The 20,122-nt window shown below is 39.0% G+C and overlaps 1 protein-coding gene across 1 annotated transcript in view; it reads left to right on the top strand.

The window, feature by feature from the left end:
- Pkhd1 (PKHD1 ciliary IPT domain containing fibrocystin/polyductin) overlaps nucleotides 1-20,122 on the top strand; it is a 474,396-nt gene that overhangs the window by 412,029 nt on the left and 42,245 nt on the right.

Below are 20,122 nucleotides of genomic sequence, written 5' to 3'. Positions count from 1 at the left end.
TATAGTGAATTTACCTAGACAGTTTGCCTGAAGGATTTGCTTTCTCTGCCTTCTGAAATTACAGGTGGGCTGCCATGCTCAGCTGCCTTTAGGTGGGTGCTAGGGATTTCATAATACACCAATAATATCTCAGCAACCCAGGCTCTGTTGCTCAAAATTGAATTCTACATGGTCTTCAGCATTCATGTATCTTGTTCAGTGATGAGGCCTCAGCCTCCAGGAGTAACTATGAAAGAATAAAGGTGCGCTGAGGGGGGTACCTTTGGTGGATTGTGCCAAAGTGTACCCCTGAGAAATTAAGTCACACAACAGATCTGGTGTAAGAGGCTTATTGGGGGAGGGGAGAAGAGTGGGTACATGGGGGAGAGATAGAAACAAACATGCAGGCAGCCAGACAGAAAGACAGAGAAGGGAAGAGAGACAGACAGAGAGAGAGAGAGAGAGAGAGAGAGAGAGAGAGAGAGAGAGAGAGAGAGAGAGAGAGAGAGAGAGAGAGAGAGAGAGAGAGAGAGAGAGAGAGAGAGAGATCTGGGCTGGCTGGGGGCCCTTTTATCCACAGCACCTGGCATACCTGTTGGTGGCAGGTGATAATTAAGCTGCTGGGTCCCTGAAAACAGGCCAGTGGGTTTTTCTGTACACCAGCTAACCGAAGTGAAGGATGAAGTGGAACAATACAGCTGGAATCTTGTATACTGAAATTCTGTTCCTAAGAATCAGGACAGCTGAGTGTCTAATAGCCTAAGTAATATCTGGTTGATCTCACTCTGTTCCCTATTTTAATCACCTGACTCCCATTTCTCATCCTTAGATGCTCAAATAACTGGCATTCTTTTCAGTCCAATCCATCTTATATGTCTCCTGGACCTCAGTGTATCCATTTTATATATATACCTGTGTCAGGGATATGTCAAGACTTATACCTTTGTATCTGTAATAAGGAAACAGAAGTAGATTGGAGCCTGTCAATTCTCAAATAGCACAAAGAGGAGGAAGAGATGAGATTGCAATTCACACTTCAAAGGTGTTTCAGTTTACCTGACCAAAACACTTCCCTTGGCAAGATCATCCCTGGCTCTGACCTCTGCAGCCGAGTCCAGGCACACAGAGTTCTATACTCTTGTGCTCTATGTCACCCTGAGTTCCCAAAGAGCAGCAGAGACAGCCTGTGAGCTCAACTTGCCTGTCTGTGAATGTGAAAGGCCATTGTGGTTTCTTCCAAGAAACAAACACATGTCCTTCACTTCCAAAAGTAAGTGATCTGTATATAAAAAAAAAAAGAAAATGAGAAAGCGCAACCAGCCGCATATATGGTTCACCCACTTTAAAACTGTCAGTGCCCAAACATAAGAGTTCATTATGAAAGACATTAGCATGCCAAGCCCAGGCTTATGGACATATTTTCCTGTAATTATGTCAGTAACTATTTCATGCAACCACACTAAGGAGATGCCTTCTGCATAACCCAGTACAAAGGAGACAGGCACAATTGCAGAGGTGCATAGAAAGTGCCTTTCTATTGTGCTTTATCAGAGAAGCTTGTCTCCAGACAGCAGATGGAGCAGATGCTGGGATGGCTTCTATAAAGGAACTTGTGCCTATTGAGGGAGAAGTCCTAGACCATGTGTCCGAAAGCCTACATCAAACTAGATGTCATGACGACAAAGAGTCCCCATGTTTTTTATCCCCTTTCTTGAATCAGGATGCAGGGAGTCTGTTCAGAGAAAATGATACATCGGACCTTAGCAGATGTGTACACTACTTGGATCCAGGGAGGCTCGGTTAGGATGGGTATCAACCCACACATCTTAGAACCTCCAAATATCAAAGGTGTATTTTTGGCTTGTACTTCTGATCAACACATGCTTGGCAGGGACCCCAGGAGGGACTAACTTCTATCTTATATTTAAGCTGGTCATCGTCTCAGAAAGAAACTTAGACACTGGCAAACACTTAATGCCAAGCATCATGTACTTGGTCTCTTTTGAACTTGTTCAGGTGTGCTGCTAAGTTGCAAAGCAGCCACAGACAAGACTCTGCCAAATGATTGTGGCTATGTTCAGAGAAATGTCCTTTATAACATTAGCCAATGAGCCAGGTCAGTTTTGTAGCTTGTGGTTTGCCAGCTCCTTTAATGAAATTATATGGTCCCAAAGGAACATTCATTCCCTCTCCCCGTGGTTAAGGACTAATTCATGGTTCTGCCCACCCTTAAGAAGAGGTGTCCACGCCTCTCACTTCCTGAAGTACAACCAGTCTCATATGTGCTCTCACAGGTGCCTAGAAAACACTGAAATGGTATGAGCTGTTAGTTTGATGAATCCACTCTGCTTGGTTGAGGAGACTGGTCTTGTAAAGTTTCGCTGTCACTTTACGCTTTCCCTTTAACTGAGAGAAGTAGACTTTACAAGGTGACAGTGTGCACTTGCTAATTAAAAGGCAGAAGCCCTGACTGGCCAATCAAAGGGGGTGCTACTCAACCCTGTGTTTACTCAGTGTTGGTGGCCCTTCTGGAGTCGCTTGTAAATCTTCACACATAGGAACCCTAAGGTGAGTCAGCAAAGGTGTTCAGAAGCAGATCATGGGAAAAGGATTTGGACACAGCCCGTGGGGCATCGGTCAGATGGCATTCTGCCACAGATTGCCTCTCAAGAAAGTCACTTTCTCATAGCCCAACTCCTGAGATGTTTCCTAGCTGTAGTGCTTCTGTCTGGGCAAGGAAGCAATGGTAAGCTGGGGCTTTCCGTTGATTAGGTCATAAATGGGGTCTTACTTGAGTCTGCTTTACCTAGATGCATGTCATTTACACCCCGACCCACAACCAGCCCATTTCACACCACGTATTTGTTTTGTCTCCTTCACGTTTGTAGTTTCATGAAGCCACAGGGTTCGTTACTTTCAGTTAGCTCTTTCCAGTTTTATTGGCGCTGCTTTAAGAAGAAACCTTTAATAGTCCATTTATTTTTATGCGGTTCAACGCATTACTGTTTCTGACTATTTTCCACAGTTTGAGTAGAAGTGAAGAAATCATAAACAACTAGATCTGTCCGGTGACTAAAATAAAGACACTACAATCTATTGTACAGGCAGCAGGAACTCTGTAAATGGAAAGACCTGCTTGCATCGATCCTTATCTACGTCTAAACACTTAAATTCTGCACGTGTTACATTTGTTTATGGTGCATGTGTAGGGGAAATGAGTATGCCACAGTGCACATGTGCAGTTCCTCTGAACTCCACATTCCTTCTATGATGTGAGTTCTGGTCATCAGGCTTAGCAGCAAGCACACCAGGTTTTGAACCCTGACCTTTCCCTTACTTCTCCACCGCTGAGATACATTTCCATCCTTTGGACATTTGAGATAGAATCTTGCTACACAGCCTAGCCTGCCTGATCCTGAACCCACCATGTAGCCCACGCTGCTTTCAAACGCCCAGTCCTACTCTTACTTACTTCTGTTTCCTGAGTGCTTGGATTATAGGTGTACACCATAATATCCGGCCTAATCATTGGCTTTATTATTTTCCCTATGAGGGGAATTCCATAGACAGTGATTAATTCCCCATTGCAAAGTGCAATGCCATAGCAGAGTAAAAATAATTTTTTAAAAAATTTTTATTTCATGAACATTGATGTGAGGGTGTCAGATCCCTTGGAACTTCAATAACAGACAGTTGTGAGCTGTCATGTGGGTGTTGGGAATTGAACCCAGGTCCTTTGGAAGAACAGACAGTGCTCTTAGCCACTGAGCCATCTCTCCAGCCCCAAAAATAATTTTTACATAGAAAAAGTTTTGCGGTCTATATCATATATGTGGTTTAAATAATTTTTTTAATTGAATTTAATAACTATTGGCTTGACTAAAGGTACTATTAGGATTTTCTCCCAGAATTTTCTACTTTATTTCCAAAATGTTTCTGCCAGTATTAAGCAGTAACAGAGGTTTGTTGTCTTGCTAAGGAGACTCCCTTTCAGGTTTCTCTGTTTGGCCTAACAATAATAGATATTATGTGTCCATTACATTCAGTATGTATGTGTCTGCTTTGGTTTAGTGTGGTCTGTCCAGTTTCACCGCTCATATTGATATTTTATTTCTGATGTCATGGTACGGGAGGATTAAGGGGTGCTTGGGTTTAGGGACTCTGCTCACATGAGGAGATTCGTGTCCCTGAAACAGTGGGTCAGTTATCCTAAACACATGTGGCCCCTGCCCCTCCCCTCCTTATGTGAGCCTGACGGTCCTTCCACATTTCCCCTTTGTACCAATCAGCAGTAGACCCTAGGAACAAGCCACATGTGCCTGCCCAGTCTCACAGCACTGTGAGCCAAAGAAAACTTTTCTTTATAAAGCACCAAGTCTGTGATGTCCTTATACATAACCCGCTACAACAAAAACCATACTGGGATCACACCGGAGGGTTAAGCTTCCCACTTAGGAAGGAGGCAACTGAGGTACACTGAGGGCAATTTACTTGAGTGGAGTCACAGAGAGGGTAAGTAACTGAGTCTGGACTCGAACCCAGCAACTTGCTCTATGGAACAGAGTGTCAGCATTGTGCTGTGCCATTCCTTCCTGCATGGAGACACCATCACCATCTGGTGTGCAGATACATCAGGCCTTTCGGACCAGTGTCAAGAATTGAAAAGCTGGGCTACTATTGTCATTATGGAAATTGATTCCAATTCATCAAATATAGAAAAACTAATATTACTAGGACTATGGAGATACCGGAGAAATTCTAGCTTCTTAAAAAAGTAACTATTAGGTGTGGATTATTTCCCTTTGATTGTTCTTGAATACAGACACAATTTTTAAAAAAGGAAGGAATCCCTCAGAGCCTTCACCTTTATTCTCCCAGGTCACAAGTGAACTGTGTCATGGTTGCCACCTCCCATCCTTTTCCTGCCAATGACCATGTGTGGCTTTTCTGCCTTAGCTGCTTAGAAACCTTTAGCTGTACCTACAACCGCATACTTGATGGACCAGGTTTGTGCCTAAAATTAACATATATCCTTCAAAGGCTTTGCATCCTTAGCCTAGATTTTTATGTCAGCATAGGAGGAAGGAATTTATCTTTTGTGAGTCACAGGCGCTGAGAGGCTGGGAAAGTTGCTGTAGCAGGGCGAGTTGGCAAAAAATAGTCCCGGTGGATTTCAAGTTAATTTGACTAATTCTTTCACCACTTGTCAAATGAATCTACTTTTGTTTAGGTAACCAAACAAGCTGTTTCCTCTGCCATTTCTCCAGTGGGTAGTATAGGCACTTCTGGCGAACACACATTACTGCTAACTGTTATGATGTTTGCTGTCAAATTCATTTATTTATACAACTGCTGTAAAAAGCCTGAGGCCCATAAGCAGCCATGAAAGATTTCAGAGTCATGGTGTGGGGTCAGGAGAGGGGAAAAAAAAATCTCCACTGGTTATGAGAAAGGAACTGACACAGGAAATGGTCACATATGGCGCAGATTTATTGTGTCCGGGGCTTCCCATTCAAATCTCATTATAGCCACAGCTCTGAGCAGGCCACAGCACTGTCCCATTCATTTCAGCTTTGGCATCCAGCAGAATTACTGTGGCTGCTTCAAAACAGGGTCTAGGGAGGTGATAACTTTATCATTCTGAGGAAAGAGTGTGCCAGGAATTGCACTTGTAAAGAATGATGTTGGGTGTCCCCCCTCTCAGCTAAGCTACGAGCACTGCTTTGTTTAAAGCTGGCAGACAAGGCTTGCTTTGAGAAAAAAGGAGATGAAAGGAGAGATGGTATGAGGTGGAGGGTGCAACAAAAGGAAGGAAGGGAAACTGGATGAAAGTGAAAGTTACCCTGGACTCTCAGGGTGGGGTTTTCTTCAGTGGTGAATAATAGATGTTCTACTAAACCTCGCATGCACACACATTTCTATGTACGTATGGGCATGTCCCTCATTTACATTTTATAAAAAAATACATAACTAGGCCAGTGTTTTAGTGATTCTTTTCACCTGTTATTCGTCCCTTTTAACTCTACATAGGGATGATTGTGTTGACACTTACCACAAGATAGTTTGGGCAGAGGGGGAAACCAAAAGAGGGCTGTGAAGTTTTATCATGATAATTTTGCAGTTATGGAGAATGCAACAGCATGTATTTCCTGACAGGTGCCCAATTTGGACTCTGAACATACATTATCTCACTTATAAGAGGGCACCTGCCCAGGAGTTGTGTGCAGCTGTTAATCCCTTTACATGTGAGAAAATCGAGTCAGAGGGAGGCAGAGAAGCCAGTCCCCAGCTTCAAAGTGGAGGAGGCAGGATGCAATCAGTGCTAAACCTGATCTCTCAGGGCGCATACTTCCTGCGTCTGCATTTGCCTGGGATGTTTTTAATGTAGTATTCAAATAATAAATTTCATAATTGGGACCATAACCATTGATGTTTGTAGGTGAAATTTTATTCCCCAAATCCTCCCACAGAAGTACTAAGCCGCTTATTATTTCAAGTAGCATATAAATAATGAAATTTCAACATAGTAATTAAATGTAAAATAGTTCCTGGGTTTTATTTGAATGATCTTCTATCAATTAAGGTACAGATAAAATTAAAAATGGCTGAATCAGAAGAAGAAGCTGTTGGATTTATATGTCACTCCCTCTTATTTCACCCTTTTACTGGCATTCCATCACTAACTCTTCTTCCTCTCATTATCTTTCTCAAATTAACACTCCTATCAAAGATTAAAAAGTACTCTGAAACACCCACCAAAATGATATGGTAAGGCAGAAGGTCTCCCAAGCAAACTCGCTTTGTGTATTTGCAGGCATCTGTGGTTCCATGTTTCCCTGCATTTACTTTGGAAAGGCGTACCCATTGAAAACAAAGACAAGGCCAGGAACACTCTTGTGTGATGAGCAGTTCTTGATATCCCCAGCCCCTCTCACAACCACAGATTCTGGCTCCCATGATTATCTCCACCTTAGGACTGTCTTCACGCAGGCATGTCTCATGTCCTGCAACCATTGACAGCCACAACACTACACCTGTCACTGGCAGTTAGAGTGGCCTTCTTTGTCGAAAGTGCTGTCAAAGATGACTATGCTCCCAACGACACTTTCTAGCTAAATGTGAAAGCCAGTCTGGAAATGCATGTTCCTTTGACATTCCACTGAACACACGATGAAGTTTTTCAATCCGGCGATAGATACCATTCCTCAGATTTTACACTGGTAAGCATTTGCATCTAAAAGTACCACCATTACCCTTACATTACTTATAAAAGTTGTGTTGTGCATCAGTATATGAACAACTATATGTGTTCCCATTATTCAGAACACCTTAAACATCTCAAGTTTTAGACTTTAAATTAGCACGATTATATTTTATTTAGATATTACATAAACTACATTTAAGAACATTCATAACATCTTTAACAAATGATTCCAACACATGTTTATTACTTTCAAAGTTTTTCTTAAAGTAATTTTAGTTAGCAGTTCTCCACTTTGAAACCAAAAACCCTTCTGCTCGTTGCATCTGAAATGAGCAAAATATATTTACTTTAACAGTGCCTTTGAATAGCTCTCCTTCTTTCTTTGGGTGTTGAGAAGCACAGCTTTGGGATTTTGGAGTGTCATCCCCAATAGCCTGAGGATCTGCAACAACTTATATAAATGCAGAGACCCTCAACCTGTCATCACTTATTTCATCTGTGTCCATTTATATTTGTTAAGTTGGAAATAATGAGGTATAAATATTGTTTGGCAGAGGGAATTGTAATTTATTTATTTTTGTTTCTTGAAAACAAGTGAGTGATTATAAATTTTATTTATGTCAAGATCTCTTGTAGTTTATGATACTTTGTGAAATATATCACAGAATGGCTAAAAAATATCATGGAGTAAAATGGTGACATTAACCTTGAGGAAACAATCATTATGTATTTCATTCTATTTTAAACACATAAAATTTTCTCTTTTGTTGAAATGGGAAGATTGAAGGATTCTATGTGCCTTTGAGTCAAAGCATTTATTTTAGAAGTACTTTTTCCCTTTCCTTCTGATCTATTTTTCTAAATAAAAGATAGAAGCTATTTCTTTTTTTTTTTTTTTTTCATTTTCTGTTAATTTTTTTCTCTAGCAAAGATGACCCCTTTGGCATATTTTCTTTTCAAACGTGAAATGAGGTGGAAAATCCTCATTTCACGACAGGAAGGACAAATATTGACACAAAGTTAATATTTGTTAGAACCCTGGAAGCAACCTGAGTGTACACACACACACACACACACACACACACACACACACACACACTCTTCTTTCTCTTCCAGACACAATTAGCCTTTTCCCTTTCCTGAGTTCAGGTCTATGGCTTCTAGTCTAGGAGGAGAGAGAGTATGTTTTATGTTCAGGATATTTTAGGAAGGTGAGAGACACACAGAGCAACTGCTCCTGTGCACATGTGCATATACAAATACAACCTGCTTAATCAGATTTCCCGCACTTAAAGCAGAGCTTCTGGACTTTGTCACTGTGCTTGTCCACCCTGAATGCAGTAGCATATGCCAAGCCAATGCTCACTGGTCACTCAGCATTCATTATGATCCGTCCACTCTTGCCTTTTTTGAGAGGAATGCCCTGGGGTGACTGGGTGGCTGCCCTGACAGGCTGTATCACTTATCTATTCACATTGATTATGAAAGTCAGCTGTGGCCAGGCCTTGCTTTCTCTCCTTCTTCCCTCAGCCTCTCTTACAAGCACCCCTGCCTGGATTTTCATGAGGAAATAATCAGATTAGGCCTTTCACGGTGAGTTCATATGGAGTTCTCTTTCTCCCGTGTGCTACTAACTGAATAAATGTGTTTAGTGGTAAATTGTAAATGACATTATGATTACCAAAGCCAGCATGGGTTTCATTTAAAAGTGATCAGAATTGCAGACCACAAAAATTGTGACTGGCAGATGAGGCCATTTGGGGAAGTGGGAAAGGAAAAGACAAAAACCACTGAGAAAGATAATCATTGCTCAAAACTAAGCCTTCTTCAACTAAGAAAGGCAGGAGAGAAAAACATCTGTAGGAGGGAACAATGGAAGGCTATTCAGACATGATCTCTAGTCTGTGATTATGGGGCCACCATCAGCCACTGGGAGTTGAACAGGAAGTCTGTCTAGCTGTGTCTTAAGCAGTGACCATATATCTGTGCTACAATTAAGAATCATGCCAGTTTGGCTGTTTTTTAGCCCTAGAATTTTGCATATTTTTGCTTTTAAAATTATATCATCATCATCATCATCATTATTATTTTGCCTCTTGGCAAACTGAAAACACTAGCGTTGATTAAACTGTACAGATGTCATAGGAATCAAAATGACAGGATACTAGCAAACCAACACATTTCTTAGCCATGACTGAATTCTGAAGACATTAAGGTAGAATTTTTCATTTACAAAAAATAAGAGCTTACATTTTCAGCATTAATATGTCTTATTGGTATAATTTGAGCAATTGCCTTTGTTCAGATTGTGGCAATAATTTTCTCATCCTGGCATATCATGATAAACTATTGGTTTGAAGGGCCACATAAAATATACAAAAGTTTAAAAAGTTTGGCAAAATACTGTGATTTTTCAACCATCAAGTCTTCCCATATGTGTCTGTTAAAAGACTGTGCAGAGAAAGCTCCCAAAATTTTGACCCTTCTTCTCCCAGTGGTACTATCAAGTTAGAATTGTATGTCCAAAAGCTGTTCTCTGAAGAGTCCTTTAGAAGCCATTTTATTTTACCAGGTACAAATCACAAAACAAAAATTTAGAAGTATGTAGTTGCTTCTTCCTCTTTCTCCTCCTCCTCCTCCCCCTTCTCCTCCTCTTCTTCTTGCTCTTAATCTTTCTCCCCCATCTCCTCACTTCTAAATAATGTTGTTGAGTCAGGATGACTAGGATTCCATTTTCTGTCTGTGATATGGAACTAATTAAGCTTAACATTTAAAGGGGACTAAGGAGAGAAAGATAGGATGAATGGAGACAGAGGGGCTCAAGAAGAAGCCAAGGAAAGAGGGAAGGAAGCAGGAAGAGAGGGATGGAAGGGAGGTCTATTTAGCATTATGGTATGAAGGCTTATTCTATTGTGCCTCCTTTCTGATGCCACTCTTACAAGTCTATGGGTTTCTTGTCATCTATCTATATCTAAACCTCTCCTCTGAAATCACCATGAAGTGACCACTTTGCTACCACATAAAACCCATTGACTAAATCAGAGAATTCCACTGAGGATGACAACAGCAACAACAACAACAAGAATAGTAGTGTGAATCTCCAATGCTTGTGATTTTCACACCTTTAGTATGAAAATGCAGTGTACTCTGATTAACATACCTCCTTGCAATGATCATTGGCCAGCACCTACTGTCTACCATCTACAAAGTAATAGATCTATTCTAGGAGCTTTTCAACTGTTCATTTCATTTGTTCAAGATTTGCTTCCAGAGCTGAATGAAATCTTGAAGTTGGAACAAGAACAATCATTATCTCCAAGGAACACATTTTGCCTTTTTACTCCACTAGGCCTCAATTGTGTTGTAAAGAAATCAGTTTATTTAAGTTACATTGAAACCTTGTTCCTTTTCCTGATCTATGCTGGTCTCATATATTACTCTATGTAACCATTCATCCTCAAATACTGAAAGCATATGGTTTTCACTTTCAACTCATTAGAATACATGTCTTATTTGCACACAGTCGACAATGTTCTCCAATCCTAGCAGGTCATAAAAATCGGCCCACTGTTTCCTCTCCATCCTAACACACTTATGATCTGTTTTTTAAACTAATTACTTATTTATTTATTCACTTTACACCTCAATCATGGCTCCCTTCCTCCTCTCCTCCCAGCCCCACCCTCCCTCTCTCTTCCCCCTTCCCTACCACTCAGAAAAAAGGAGCCCCACCTATCAATCCCAGCATATCAAGTCACATCAAGACTGAGTGCATCCTCTTTCACAGTGGCCTGGCAAGGCAGCCCTGCCAGGGGAAAGTGATCAAAAAGCAGGCAGCAGAGTCCATGCCAGAGACAGTCCCTGCTCTTTTCACTAGGGCACCTGCATAAAGACCACGCTGCCCATTGACTACATCTGTATAGGAAGCCTAGGTCTACTCCATGCATAGTCCTTGGCTTGTGCTTAAGTCTCCACAGGGCCAGGTTAGTTGGCTCTATTGGTCTTTTTGTGGAGTTTCTGTCTCCTCCTGATTTTTCTATTTTTTCTTCCACTCTTCCATAAGATTTCATATTCTTTTCCCATAGTTTGGGTGAGAGTCTCAGCATCTGTTTTGATATGTTGCTGGGTAGACACTTATGATTCTTATCAAAGTAGCTTTTTTGCTCCAAACCTTGACAGGTGTGGGAATAAACAAAGACTATCCAACAGACAAGCAAAGGCAAGTTGTTCTGAACTTGGTACAAATGAGTCATCTTTTTGTATTTGACAAAGACATAAAGTCAGATAGTAGAGAGGAAAGGCTTATAGTGAAAAAAGAAAGGAGGTTCCGTGAGAATTAGAGGCATGTTTGGGCTTCATTAGAGGTTCTCTGAAATAAACCAAAGCAAATGAACTAAAAAATGTGAAGTGTCTTGTATGACTGGTTAGGAATACATATTTGGCTTTTCCAATTGCTTCTACATTGGGGCTGAAAAAAAATTGATGATGATGATGATGACATGATGATGGAGGAAGAGAAGAAGGAGGAGACAAAGATGGGGGAAATTTAGGGAAATGGACATGGGTACCTATTAATAAAGTAATGCTGAGTGCTTTGTGGGTTGTTTTCGGGTTTTCCATGACTGATTTGTACAGATGGAAATGTAGCTTCCTGGACTGGTTACTGTAGATAGTTTGAGGTTCAGTTTTCTTCTATACAAACTTACTATTGTACTTCCATATCTAGATCTTTATGCAAGTCAATTACAGGTACTTTTCAGAAGCCTAACTGACTAAGAAAAGACATTCAATAAAAATGATGTAATGGGTATGCTTTCCTTCCCAATGCACTTTAGCATTCAACCACACAATTATAGTACTGAAAATTTCAGCACTAATAACCTTTAAAATCAAGAACTGTTGGGTTCTATAATTCATGTCATCTTTGACCACCCATTCAAAAGCTCTTTCTTTTTGACACCAAATCCATGCATCCTTTAAGTTTATTTTTTAAGTATCTAAAATTAGCTGTGCTTCTGTTTAATTAGTTCTTTGCAAATACTTTTATCACTGGTTACTCACTCTCTTCTTTTTTAGCCAAGCATAAACCCAGCCTTACATGAACTCGCTCACCTTATTTGACCACACCTTTTTGTTGGGCTGAACTAATGCATTTTCCAAAATACAGACAGACATTCTATGAAGACCATAATTATATTTCAGGTCCTTCATTGCCACATGCCTCCTTCCATGTACCACTAAAGGAGCCGTAACAATATGATTATGTGATTTATGTTTTTTTGTAAAATATTTTAAATTATGATATTTTAACTGAGACTAATAAAGATAGTGCTCTGCCTAGTCTCAGTTTCCCTTTATCTTGAAATCTGTGGTATTACATGACAATCAACTGGGCACAGTGTTTGGAATATAATTAATGGAAAGCATAATACTTTAGATCTGAGATTAATAGGAGAAGGGTTGACTTTTGTAGTCTACCAAACACTTCTATATAAAATTTCTACTCTCCATACCTTACCCAGTGCTATGACACATATGGGAAAGACCCTAGGACACTCTGTGATATGAATCTGTCCTGATTTAGAAGGAGAAAATGAAGGGTAGAAGAGGTATGGATCTTGAAGTGACTCTGCCACGAATACTGGTATCCACACTGTATCCAATATCAGAGATTACATATAAGAAAACATTTTAAAGAAGAGATAACCTTTAACAATAATTCTAAATATTTAATTATAATAAAGACAGAAACTGAAAGATGAATTGTAGGTACTTTTTAAAAATTTTACTTTATTTGGGGTTCCTTAAATCTCTACTTCCTTTCTAACTCCCCAACCCTAGGGCGGAGAGAAAGAAAGTTGGAAGGGAAAGAGGATGTATACCTTTTTAGATTCATTTCTGGCTAGATAAGGTGTTTGGGTTCTTTGGGATAATATCAATCTCAATCATCAGGATAAGAGGCAGTTCAGCAATAGCAAATGACAGCAGCAGCAGAACAAACAAAGCAGCAGATTTCTTCCTCTTTTGTCTGTCTGGGCTCTCATATTTATACCCTCTCCAAGTCCTCAGAATTAAACTATCTGTAGCTGCAAAAGACCGTGCCCCTCTCCAAGCTACATGAGGCAATTATCAGAGGTGGGTAAACTAAGACAGTCCTATTGCCCATGTTTGATATTAAAACAAAAACATATTTACATAACATAACTGAACCAGAACTTCCACTACAATGAATGAAACTCTTCTAAATTTCTTCTAGTGCTGGGGAATAAATACAAGTCATCAGGCTGGAGGAAAGACTATTTTTTTCTTTCTAACTCCTTCATGTGAAATATAAAAGTATGTATCATTCAAAGAAGGAAAGCAAAATTATGTAATTAAATATAGGAAAAAATAATGAATCGGGATTAAATAAGTTAATAAACTATTACTTTTCTGATTTTATAATTTTATGCTATTTATAATGACATATCCATTTGCATTAGTTTTTATTTGCTTATGAAGAAATGGGTTTTTTTTTTAAAGACAATTGCACATATATGTATTAGTACAATTTGTCCTTATTTCAATCTCCCGATAACAGCTTTGCCTCCTCTACAGCTGTCCCTGGTTCTTTTCCTCCTGCCAACTTCTGTTGGTATGACATTTGTATTCTATTACTTCTTACTGACTCCTTCTGCCTTTATGAGGAGTATTAAGAACTTACAATGTAGCTGTGATTTCTCTCACTTTGATTAATATTCAGGCAGTGGGAAGGAGACAAATGTGAACAAAACACAATGGTTTCTATATGAATATGAAAATTATAATAAAGCCTGTTGAAATTTTCCATGGTGCTTAAAGGTAGTCTATGTTACTAGAGAAAAAGTAATCATCAGTATTACCCAGCTACAAACCCTGTGACCTAAAACAGTGAACTTCATGTAAGAAACATTGGTGCAGTAATAGCACAAATGTTTTGTGAATAATCAACCACCCCTTTATTTTTTATTATTGAATTTAAGGCCAAATCCATGAAATGGAATCCACATCTGATACTGTTGAAGAGGTCAAATACCTGGGACTAGATAGGCATGGCCCTGGATGAACACATCCTACCACTATTCTGGTAAAAGGACATAGCTATAAAATGACCTCTAAGGACATACTGCTATACCCACAGATCAGCGCCTCACTCAATATTCATCAAAGAAGTTTTTTTTTTTTTTCAGATCATAGGAATTACACAGAGACATTTAGCTGAGCAATATGAGGAGTGAGAGACCTTGGAGTACTCAATAATAGTTGGAGTTTTCTTACCAAACCCATCCGCTCAAAGCTCATGGGTCTATGAAGAGAAGTCAGAAAGGTTGTCAGAGCCAGGTGTGATTGACTCCAAGGAAACTGCATCTTCCAGAGAAAAAGGACTAATCCACATGTGATATACACATATACATCATTTGATATACTCAGATGGCGTCATACGCAGGGATTGCATAGTTTCACATGTAAGACAGTAGGAGTACTGAGAAGGGAGAATAGAAACAAAGTCGCAGCCCTAACCAAAGAGCTATATGCCATTGACACTTTTGGGTAAAAGGAAAATCAATTTTCTTCCTTGGGGTATCACTGAATATGTGAATATGTCACCCACTCTCCCAGGGCTGGCCCCATGGTCAGGGGTAGTTGGCCAAAATAAAGCGGATTCCATGTTTTTGTTTTTTTGTTTTCTTTTGTGTGTGTGTGTGTGTGTGAGAGAGATTGTTTTTCTTATTTTGTTGTTATTGCTGTTTTGTTTTGCTATTTTGGTTTTTTCTTTTTCTTTCTTTTTTTTTATTTATTTATTTATTTATTTATTTATTTATTTTGCCTTGAATTTTTTTGAACGGATGGGAGAAAAATCATGAAGTTGGTTGGGTAGGAAAGTTAGGAGAAGCAGGCAGGACTTCAGGACCAGAAAGAATACAATAAAATATATTGTATGAAAATATCCTTAAATAAAAATAATCTTGCAAAGTCTTAGTATTTAAAACAATTGTAGCTTGTGTAGCTTTTTAACATATAGGCACAATCTGTATATCACCATAATTTACATTTTTTTCATTAGAATGTCTCTTGGATTTTATTACACAAGCATCATTAAACATACTTATTTTTTTCAGTGTCAAAAGACAATGAAAAAAGAATAAATTGCTAAAATAAATAATATCCCTAATTTAGAATTTATAAAATTGAACAAAGTTTTTGTAGAATGGTTCACTCAGGTGAGCACTAACTTCCCAATAGGCTGTTTGCGTCTCTGTTTTGCACCATTTTCTCAGTCTAACAGCATTTGTCTCTAACATAGGCCCCCCAGTGCACCCCCCAGCGCATCCTTACAGGTGCCCCTGAGATGATGATGTTGCTGCCTTGCAGCTCCTGAGAGATAAGAATGCCTTCAGTCTTCTCTGACCTTGGCCATGTACCTCATTTTCCTTCCAACTTTAGAGATAGTCTTTCAAATTTTCTACTTCCATCTGGTCCACAGGGAGTCCACACTCTTTCCTAAACTCCCAACAAGTTTACCATTAGTAAATAAGCCCACTGACTCCATAATCCTTTTATATGGTTTCTCTATTATATGACACATTTTTAACTTGGTTCTCAACACTGTCATGTTTCTCTTTCATATGGTCCATTGTAAGAAGCTACAGATGGTCCAAAACATGAATGGGCTTGCTTCTTTCTATAGTTTCATTCTAGTTTGCTTCAAAATCATGAAAGACTTTTCTTTTGATACAAAGTCTCATACCCCTGGCTGGACTGGAAAACAGGGATTAGTTTTCATCCCCCAGAGCCATTTCCTTTGTGTAGAACCTTGTCAATACTCGGAATTTCTGTCGTTTGTGGACTTATACTATTAGAAAGAACTGTAAAGGCTTGGTCGGGTTGCTTTTCTGTCTCTTTTAAGTTCTCATAGCAGAGGAAAATATTCTAGTTAGCCAAAATAATTTATTCCTTATAAAATGACACTGCCCAGTGGGTAAAGGCTAGTCCCGTGCAATTTTATGTCTTTTATGGAAGTATTTAGAATGTAACACGCCAGTCATTACCACATTGACAAGAAAATTTCAGCTTTAACTAGTGAGAGTCTCATAGTTACAGAAATGCTGTATTTTTATAAGCTTTAGAAGCCTTAAAACAATTTGATTATTTTGGCAAACCTTGAAAATACAAAAATCTCTTTTAGCAAAAGGATATATCTAGGGGAATATTGCCTGTGTGGCTGTATACATGTATATGTGTGTATACATATTTGTGTATGTATATGGATGCATATGTATGTGTCTTTATAGTGTGTAATTATATTTATCTGTACCTGTGTGTGTGTGTGTGTGTGTGTGTGTGTGTGTGAGTGTGAGAGATTTTAATTTAAACACATTTGTACATCCATGGCTTACATTGTGGTAATTCAGTAATGTTTTCAAAGTGTAATAGTCCAGATATTACATATTTCCATGTGTTTAAACATTAATCATTTTTATGTGGGGGAAAGTTTGTATTCTCCTAGTAAATTTTCAACATATCATAGATTGTTTTAATGAGTAATTACTATGTTAAAAGAGATCGAAAACATTTATTACAAATTGTTTTAAAACTACCTTCCATTCCTCAGATAACAAACGTTATGGAGTATAAAATTTGGATAAAATGAATGCTTATTTTAAAATTGACTGAAATTATGTTAGATTGGAATGCTCTTATTTGTGGAGAGGAGTATATGGGAGAAAAGTATGATGAAAGTACTGTGTAATAATCAATGACTGGTGAAACCCATTTTGGATATGACTTGTACACTTCAAATATCAAGTTGAAATTTATTCCCCCTTTAGAAGCATCATTAGGGTAAGAACAATCCAGCTACAGTGCTGGGAGTTGGGAACTTATTAGACTTAGATAAAAATCAACCAGGTCAAACCACATGGTTGGATACTGATGGCTTGAGAAAAAAAAAAATGAATGGCAGAGTAGAAACTATACAGAGATGCATTCTCTGCAGGTCTTTTTAAGTAACCATATTGTTGAGAGTTCATGATTACATTTCCCATTGTCTAGGGAATACTATCTAACAGCAGATGTCCAGGGCTGTCGCTTAGAATCTTTCTCTTGGCTCTTCTTTGATTTTCCCTGAGCCTTAGGTGTAGGGTTTGCATTGCAGATGTGTCATTTGGGGAAGGGCACCACACAATCACTTTTGGTCTGCATTTTGACCCGTTTTGGATCTCTGTAACAGTCTCCATCTGTTCCTAAAAGAATATTCTTTGATGAGAGGTGAGAGCTAGCCTCACCTCTGGGTACAAGGATAAGTGTATTTAAAACAGTTAGAAACTGTGTTGGTTTAAGAAACTGGCAAACGTAGACTCTCCTCTGGGGTCTATGATATGTTCAGTCAGTAGGTAATTGGCTAGGCTCACGTACTAGGCATGGATTCCCTCCTACAGTGGTGTTGCTATTGCACCATCATAGATAGCTCGCTCCTGCAGGCATTGTTGTGGTTCCTATTCTTGTAACTGGGTAGGACTAGCGATTGCTTCTTTCCCCTGACAAATAACCCCATTTGTTTTCTGGCTTTAAAAAGTTACACATGTCAAACTTGTGCAGAACTAGTGTACATAGCATAATGGTTCTGTATGTATATGTTTGGTGAAATAATGTTCATTAGTGGTTGTTTTAATTAATTTATTTAATTAAATAAATAATTTAATTAATTTAGCATTCCATCCCAAGTTACCAGGTAGTTGCATGAGCATGCATGCATTTATGTGATAAAAGCACTCCAGGCCTGTTCTCTTAGCAAATTATAGATACATATTATGATATTGCGTTATTAATTACAGTTACAATTTCTGTACCTAAGACTTTTTGTGAATTCTTAAAGTATTTACATGGTGTTTCTTTTAGAAAATTCTTCTCTTCCCCTCTCCTCATTCATTCTTTCACTGTCTCTGTCTGTCTCTGTCTCTCTCCCTCTCTCCCTCTCTCCCTCCCCCCCCTTTCTCTCTCTCTCTCTCTCTCTCTCTCTCTCTCTCTCTCTCTCTCTCTCTCTCTCTCTCTCTCTCTCTCTCTCTCTCTCTCTCTCTCTCTCTCTGCTTCAAACTCCAGGGCATTGTATTAAGAAGTGCTATAGGACTGAGCTACTGCATTTAGTTTTTTTAAACTTCTTAAATTTTTAAATCAATGTTCCAGAATCTGTTTGTCAAGGACTCAGTTGAACTTATGTTCTTCCTGACTTGGACAAGAAAGTTGTTGATAATATGAACACAACTGCTATCAAGACAGAAATACCTTCTTATAATAATATTTGGACTAAAACTTTACCTAGAATTAATTATTCTTGACCTGCATTACACAAGCTTTAGTATATTAAAGCCTTTTTGGTGTCAGTCCATACTTCATAATATCCCCTATTATATTTTCACCATCTTTGTTTTTGCTGTTTTGGTTGCCCTGGTATGATGCAACACTTTTTTCACTAAACTCACTGCAACTGTGGAAAATTTTGACTTATGTTTTTATTTTCTTAAATATATTTTATTAATTTATTCATATTACATCTCAATTGTTAACCCATCCCTTCTATCCTCCCATTCCTCCCTCCCTCCCATTTCCCCTTACTCCCCTCCCTTATGACTGTGACTGAGGGGGACCTCCTCCCCTTGTATATGATCATAGGGTATCAAGTCTCTTCTTGGTAGCCTGCTATCCTTCCTCTGAGTGCCACCAGGCCTCTCCATCCAGGGGACATGGCTCTTGACTCTTCCTTGATTTATTTTTAATAATAAAAATGGAAAGAGTTAGGTAAACGGTAGATCTTTTTCTGATGCCATATTTATTATTTTACTATGGTTACTTTGACAAGCTTGCACAAAAGTGAATTCAAAATATATGGAAAAGGGGGAAGAGTTGGTGACATTCACTTTAGATGAGAAGAGATTCAGAATAAGGACTACTGTGGGTAAAGGGTTGCAAATGCAAGAATAATGAACAAAATTTTTTTCTTTTAAATAGTTTTCTCACAGTTACCATTCTTACCTTAGGCTCTATTCATTGCCAAGTAGTCTCCACGCTAATTGTTTCTCTTTTCCTTTTTCTTTGTATTTATTTATGAGGGGAAATGCATGGCAATGTCAGTGTCAGTAAAGCTCCTAAAACCCCTTTTCAATCTTAGGAATTGAACCCAGTTTTCTCTCTCTGTCTCTTTCTCTGTTACGCTTTTTCTCTTTCTACCTTCTCCCTTCCCATTTCCCCTTCTTCCCTTCCTTCCTTTTCTTTCCATTAATTTCTTCAGATTAGTGTACAAAATAATAGAGTTCACAGTGGAATCCCATGCATATTTGCTTTTATTGGTATTTTACTCTCATTGCCCTTCCCTATGCCCTCTTGCTGATCACTCATAGGTCAGCTCCTTTCATGTCACATGCAATAATTTATACTTTTTTACCCGAATGATGCTCTCCTTTAAGATACAGTTTTCCACTCAACTGTGGAGAATGTTCTGACCATTGGCTAGATCTGGGTAGGGGTTTAAAGTTTACCGCCTGTATTGTCCTTGGCTGGTGCCTTACTGTGAGTGAGAGCCCTGGGCCCAAATCTGCCTATCATAATGTTCTACTTGTAGGTTTCTAGGACCCTCTGGATCCTTCTACTTTGCTATTCTCCCACGCTTCTCTCATCTATAGTCCCAATAGGATGTCCTCCCCTCTGTCCCAGTTTCCTGGTAGGTGAAGGCTTTCATGGGACATGCCCCTTGGGCTAGTAGACTTTCTCATAAGGGAGGGGAATAAGGGGGAAATGGGAGGGAGGGAAGAATGGGAGGATACAAGGGATGGGATAACCATTGAAAAGTAACAAGAATAAATTAATAAAAAGCTCCCCCTTCTAGTTTCATTACTCCAACACTATACACATTTAAATATAAAATTA

Source organism: Acomys russatus, chromosome 11 (assembly GCF_903995435.1).
Source record: "Acomys russatus chromosome 11, mAcoRus1.1, whole genome shotgun sequence".
NCBI lineage: Eukaryota > Metazoa > Chordata > Mammalia > Rodentia > Muridae > Acomys > Acomys russatus.
Note: the sequence above shows the minus strand (reverse complement) of the source record. Positions and strands in the feature narration are given on the sequence as shown.